This window comes from Trifolium pratense, linkage group LG4 (genome assembly GCF_020283565.1).
Source record: "Trifolium pratense cultivar HEN17-A07 linkage group LG4, ARS_RC_1.1, whole genome shotgun sequence".
Classification (NCBI taxonomy): Eukaryota; Viridiplantae; Streptophyta; class Magnoliopsida; order Fabales; family Fabaceae; genus Trifolium; species Trifolium pratense.
In genome coordinates, this window is record NC_060062.1 from 31,757,863 (window position 1) to 31,765,185 (window position 7,323).

The 7,323-nt window shown below is 36.5% G+C and overlaps 1 long non-coding RNA gene across 1 annotated transcript; it reads right to left on the bottom strand.

Moving 5' to 3' along the window:
* Positions 1-3,455: 3,455 nt before the first annotated feature.
* Positions 3,456-4,154, bottom strand: LOC123921914. The gene is made up of 2 exons (XR_006814197.1): positions 3,687-4,154; positions 3,456-3,594 (listed from the first exon to the last, which is right to left on the bottom strand). It is a non-coding gene; the product is annotated as an uncharacterized LOC123921914 (long non-coding RNA).
* Positions 4,155-7,323: the final 3,169 nt, after the last annotated feature.

The window sequence follows — 7,323 nt, forward strand, 5'->3', positions numbered from 1 at the left end:
TCTACTTATCGGTGGTCTGATCTCTCTCTAGTGATGTTTCCATCTTGATTGAGAATGGCTGAGTGTTCAGTTGTACTATATTGTTTGGTCATCGCCAATTTGTCTGTTTTGTCTGTTTTGTCAGCGTATACATGATACACATCATAACATTCATGCATTTATTCATTCATCATGCATAGCCGAATGTATATTCGTTGCTCTTTTTTGCATTTTTGATGTTTGTTCCTTCTCGTCATAAGGTGTATGTACTCCTCTCAATTAGAGTTTACCCCTTAAGCAGAAAATTCCTCTGTTTTGAATCTCCATTAAGTTTGTCCCTTATGGAAGTATTTTATTCAGTGTTCTGCTCCGGTTCACATTTGGATAGAACAACCCCTTAGTTGAGTTATTTTCTCACTAAAGTCTTCTTTGACTGTTTCTCTCCAGTTCATTCCTGGATTGAATGTTGTTTCCCCAGCAGTTACTGTTTGGAAAGTGGTTCAGGAGATTGCATTTATTTTGCAAACTTGATATTTCACAACACAGCTTTTATTTCCCCAGAGGAATCACCAACATTAGCTCGCCTTGCAAAAAATTATCAATTATATCCCCAACAAGTGGTAGTCTCTTTATTTGGACAGCTTGTGTCTTATGGATATCTCAACTATCAACAGCAAATGGCAATCTCTTTGAGAAGTTTGCTTATCAACAGCAAATGGCAATCTCTTTGAGAAGTTTGCTCACCGACATCAAATGGCAGTTCTTTATTTGAACAGTTTGTTTGTCCCCGGATTATCAACAGCAAATGGCAATCTCTTTGAGAAGTTTGCTTATCGACAACAAATGGCAGTTCTTTATTTGAACAGTTTGTTTGTCCCCGAATTATCAACAGCAAATGGCAATCTCTTTGAGAAGTTTGCTCACCGACATCAAATGGCAGTTCTTTATTTGAACAGTTTGTTTGTCCCCGGATTATCAACAGCAAATGGCAATCTCTTTGAGAAGTTTGCTTATCTACAACAAATGGCAGTTCTTTATTTGAACAGTTTGTTTGTCCCCGGATTATCAACAGCAAATGGCAATCTCTTTGAGAAGTTTGCTTATTGACAACAAATGGCAGTCTCTTTCTGAAAAACAGTTTGTTTGTCCTCGAATTATCAACAACAAATGGCAATCTCTTTGAGAAGTTTGCTTATCAATAGCAAATGGCAATCTCTTTGAGAAGTTTGCTTATCGACAACAAATGGCAGTCTCTTTCTGAAGAACAGTTTGTTTGTCCCCAGAAAAAGGGTAAACCTCATAGCCGGACTCTGCTCCACCAATGGCTTGTACTCCATCTCCAGCAATGTCTGCACTCTGTCAAGATCTGCCGAGTATTGTTGGCTTATCTCTTGTTTCAATTATCCTATCAGTTTTGTCAGTATACACAATGCATACATGACACTCATACATAGCATTCATACATGTTCGCATCAATTCATGCATAATTGCATTTGGTTGTTCAGTAATTCAATTGTCTTAATTGTGTCTATCCCAGAACTTGTATGCCACCAAATATCTCTTCATTCAATTTCCTCAAGTGTTTTTATCCCTAGTGAGTCTTGTCTAGAGATTCTGTTTAATAACCTTACAAACGTTTTTACGATCTAATCCACCCGCGTCACTCTTAAAGGTCCCCGGTGGAGTTATTGATTCCCAATTCCTAACAAGTGGCAGTCCCTTTAGCGGGAACAGCTTGTATTTGTTACCCTCAGTAAAAGTTGGTAATTCTCATCCTTTCTTATTACCTTGATAAGCAGGTAATTTCGGTCTCATTGTCTTGATAAGCAGATAATGTCCGTCTTTTTCATATTACCTTGATAAGCAGGTAATTTCGGTCTCATTGTCTTGATAAGCAGATAATGTCCGTCTTTTTCATATTACCTTGATAAGCAGGTAATTCCGGTCACATTGTCTTGATAAGCAGATAATGTCCGTCTCTTTCTTATTACCTTGATAAGCAGGTAATTCCGGTCACATTGTCTTGATAAGCAGATAATGTCCGTCTCTTTCTTATTACCTTGATAAGCAGGTAATTCCGGTCACATTGTCTTGATAAGCAGATAATGTCCGTCTCTTTCTTATTACCTTGATAAACAGGTAATTTCGGTCACATTGTCTTGATAAGCAGATAATGCCCGTCTTTTTTACCTTGATAAGCAGGTAATTCCGGTCACATTGTCTTGATAAGCAGATAATGCCTGTCTTTTTTACCTTGATAAGCAGGTAATTCCGGTCACATTGTCTTGATAAGCAGATAATGTCCGTCTCTTTTCGTATTACCTTGATAAGCAGGTAATTTCGGTCTCATTGTCTTGATAAGTAGATAATGTCCGTCTCTTTCTTATTACCTTGATAAGCAGGTAATTTCGGTCTCATTGTCTTGATAAGCAGATAATGTCCGTCTCTTTCTTATTACCTTGATAAGCAGGTAATTCCGGTCTCATTGTCTTGATAAACAGATAATGTCCGTCTTTTTTCTTATTACCTTGATAAGCAGGTAATTCTGGTCACATTGTCTTGATGAGCAGATAATGTCCGTCTCTTTTCGTATTACCTTGATGAGCAGGTAATTCCGGTCACATTGTCTTGATAAGCAGATAATGTCCGTCCTCTTTCCATATTACCTTGATAAACAGGTAATTTTGGTATCATTATCTTGATAAGCGAATAATGTATAACCTTTTCCCCCAATGAAGCTGCGTTGCTACCCCAGTGGAGTCGGATCTTTTTCTTCTCCCTTTCATTGTTCTTCTCCCCCAGTCGGGTCACTTTTGAACATCCATGTGTTCCCCAGTAATAAAATTTGTCTCTTATGATCCCACTTTCCCACAGGATCCAGAGTCTTGCATTAACATTACATAAGCATTATCGACATCTTAGGTCCAAAATTGGGTACTCTATATTTAAGTCTCTTCATCCTGTCGAGACGAAGATTTCATCTTCATATCTCCAGATGAAGAAACTTAAATAGGGGCATCTGTCGTACCCCAATTTTTGACCTAAGATCCCGTTGCATTCACATTTTTTTTTCATATCTTTTGTCCGGGATATTCCTTTATTTTTTAAACGAAATTTCGGCAAAGAGGTATTTTAAAATACCTCATTTTCGTTTTGGTTCAAGTGTCCTTTCGTCCTTTTTCTTAGTGTTAGTCTTTTTGTTTTATTTTTATATCTTTAGTTCTATTATTACCATTATAATTATTATACTTATTATTATTATTATTATTATTATTAAAAATAAAAAAACATATAAAAGAAAAGGAGCAGCACGCTGCTTTCCCTTCCCCTTTCTTTTTAAAAAATTTCCTTTTTCCTTTTTATTATTATTGGTATTATTATAATAATGAAAAAAAACAAAAATCAAAAGGAAAAAGAAGAACAGCAACAGCACGCTCCCCTCCCTTTTATTTTATTTTATTATTTGTTATTTTTTGTTTAATTTTAAACAATACAAAAAAAGAAAAAAAAACACGCAACAGTACTGCAACCGGTACTGCTGCGCCTCCTTGCCTCCTCTTTCTCTTCACCTTTTGCTGCAACTTTAACTACAACAAGCAACAGTACATCCCTTTCCTGCAAAAAATCTCACTTTAATCAACAAGTTCAAACAGCAGCAGACCAAACATTTTGCTTTTGTAATTTTCCATAAAACTTTGTTCACTCACACACTCTAGATCAAATGTCAACTTTGATCTTGAAAGCTCTATAAATAGAGCCAAAACACACGCAGAAAAAAAAAAAAAAAGGAGAAGAGAAAATTTCAATTGAGAGAAAACACATAAAATTTTCACAAGAGTAAAAATATATCAAAGAAAGAAAGCAGTGAAGAAGAGGAGTCCGAATCTTTTGGTCTTCAAGGGTTAGTTCGACCTTAACTTATCTTTTTTTCCCTATTTTGTTTAAAAGTCTTCCTTTTGGGTTTGTTTTGATTTTTGTGTGTTTACCAGAATAAAAAAACGAATCACAGAACTTAGATCAAATATTTTGAATAATTGCTTTTTGTCTTGGTTCGGATTTGGATTCGAAAAACAGTTTCTTGGGTTTGATTTTGGGTGTTTTGAGGGTGGATTTAGTGTTTAACACCAAAAAAAATAAAAAATAAAAATAAGAAGAAAAGTGTTCCGGCGGCACCGCCGTACTGTTACGGCAGCCGCCGCGCCGGAATCTAAGCTCCGTGGTGGCAGCCCACCGGAGAAGATGAAGATTCATCTCTCCTTATGAACCCTAGCAGAGAAGAGGGAACTGAGAAAGAGAAGAAGGAGGAAGTGAGAGAAAAAAAAAAGAAAGAATGAAAAAAAATCGGTAGGATTTGGGTATTTATACCCCAGCCTGATCCTGTGTGCGCGTGTCTATCGCAGCACGCCATAAGCCCTTTTGTTACTGCCGCTGATCTTCATCACACGGCTTATATTCTTTTCTTCCCGGACCAGATCAGGACTGTCTGATCAATCACACGGTCAGATGTGATTCCTGACTTTTGTTTGTTTTTTTGGGCGTTTTGGGCCTGTCTGGTCTTGGGCCTGTGTGTTTTTACTATACTCGCACCCCCTTTTATTACAGGTTTGCACTCCCTTATCATTTCAATTATTTATTTAATATAACAAAACAAAAAGATCAAAATATGTTTTATTTAGGGTTTATTTTTGTTCGGGATGCTTATGTCCATGTCCAAGGGAATAAATAAATTCTTTTTTTTTTCGTTAACCTCGCGTCACGTTTTTTTTCACTTATCCCTTCAAAATAAAAAAAGTTTTTGTTTTCTAGTAAAGAGGATTTCAACAAAAGAGGAGTGGTCGGACGGATGACTTTCCACCCCTCGGTTGCTTTGGATTTCTTGCCGGATGGCTTGCGGTCCGAGTAATCGACGCTAAAAAATAATACTTTTCTTTAAAAGATAATAAAAAACTTTCAAATAAATCAAAAATACTTTCAAAAAATAATCTTTTCCTAATAAACTTCGACTTTCGTCGAGAGACTTTTTTTCAACCTTTTTTCCAAATAAATGCTTTAATACACTTAAGCATGTTTAAATATTTTTCAAAAGAAACTAAAAAATAAAAAACAAATTCAAACATTTTTGCCGCTTGGCTTTTAATTTTAAAACATTTTCACAAAAGAGTTTAGATATGAGTCATCTCTATGGTCGAGAATTCTAATATTCTCCATAACATTAAAACAATGAAAAATGTGATTTCTTCTTCATTTAGGAGAGTTAGTGGCATACTCGACGATGAATTCCGAGTGAGAGCCCTTCCCTATTATGAAGCAAAAATCTCATTTTAGCATGTTTGTGGTGGATTAAAAGGAGTTTAAAACTTAAGATGACGACTCGTCTTTCCTCCTAAAAAATAACCAAACAAACCATTTTACAATTTTTACCCCGAACTACGGGATTTTGATCCTTAACGGGTACGTAGTGCAAGAGACCTTGCGTCTTCTCAAATCAAAATTAATAAAATATATTTTCTTTTTCTTCTCATTATCCCAATTATTTATAAATAATTATTTACAAGCAAATCCTTTTTAGCACAAAATACACATAAGCACAAGAGGTTCCCGTAGAGTACTACGGATACAAAGGGTGCTAATACCTTCCCTTTGTATAACTAACCCCCGAACCTTTTAATCTCTAAAAAATTTAATTTTGGGTTTATTCGATCTTTTTCCCTTCCCTTGGATAAATTAAAGTTCGGTGGTGAATCATTTTTTGAGAACCAAAGCTAGCCAATAGCTTGGCGTCCGAAAATCACCGCGACAAAGCAACCAACAAGGTCATAATTGGTTTAATTAAAAAACACATTGCTCAAAAGCCAAAGAACTGGCATAAGACCTTGGACCAAGTCCTATGGGCATGCAGGAATTCTCCTAAGGAATCAACAGGTTCGACGCCCTTTCGACTAACGTATGGTCATGATGCTGTGTTACCTGTTGAGATAATGATGCAGTCAATTTGAGTGCAAAGGCAATTGGAACTACCTCCTGACCATTATTGGAATTTAATGTTAGACGAATTAATAGATGTGGATGAGGAGAGGTTACAGGCGTTGGATGCTTTAATTCGCCAAAAGGAAAGAATTGCTAAAGCATATAATAAAAGGGTCAAATCCAAACTCTTCGACTTAGGAGATCTCGTCTGGAAAGTTATCCTTCCCATGGACAGAAGAGATAGAGTCTTTGGAAAATGGTCACCCAATTGGGAAGGGCCATTTAAGATTTCCCAAGTATTATCAAATGGGGCTTACGAGATTGAAGAGTTAACTCCTGAGAAACGTTCAGTCAACATGAATGGCAAATATTTAAAGAAATACAAGCCAATGTTGCAAGAAATATGCATAAAAAGTGAATAACGCAAGAAAAAAAAATTGCGAAATGGTAAAAGAGAATGCCAAAAAAGGATAAATTTTTATTCATAAAAAAAATCAACATTACAACCAATCATTCAAGAATATTCAAGAAAGTACAAGAACTGGTTGAATGTTGAAGAGTAACCACTTAGGGTTTACCCTGAGCTTGAGCTCCTTCATCCTTTGAATCAGAATTAGAGAGTTCTGAAATCTGAGAGTCTTCGTCCTCAGAAGAGGGAGTCGGAGTTCCTGGGTACTCTTCGTCAGGCTCTAGGGTGCTGAGGAACTCAAGGTAATCTTCATCTTCATCATCCGAACTGGAGCTTGAAGAGTCAGAAGAGACAATGATGGTTTCTACCACCTTAGCTGTTGCCGGCCTAGGGCGAAGGATTCTAGTGCGTGGAGGTTTGGAAGCTGGAATCTTGATTCGTCCCCTTCCAAGAGGACGTGGAGTGTTTGAATCTAGGGTGGAAGAAGAAGGATTTTTCTTGTTATCCATTCTTTGTTAAGAGATGTTGATGCGATGGTATGTGAAGAGTGATGAGAAAAAAGAGTTGCAAGGCATGAGTATTTATAGAAGGATTTAACGCGCGTTAATGCTTATGCAGTTACAACTAACCATGGTCAGTTTTCATAGGGAAATGCCATGGCATTAATGCCCAAAGCCGTGTAGTTAATTATGTTGACTGCTTTGGAAACATGTTCGCTTCATTCCTTACAAAATGCCATTAATAAGGCTTGGGATAATGACCCAAAAGAGGGAAGCAAACAACAACAGAGAATAAAATACTTAGCCAAAATATAAACATGCAGCATTAAAAAGCCAAAGAGGGCATACATTAAAAAAGCATGCCCGAAATTGTTCGACAATTCCTAGGGTTAAAGGATTCACAATTGAAACATTCAAAAGAAAAAAAAAACCTAAGACTGAAAAATTACAAAGTCAAGGTTGTTGTTG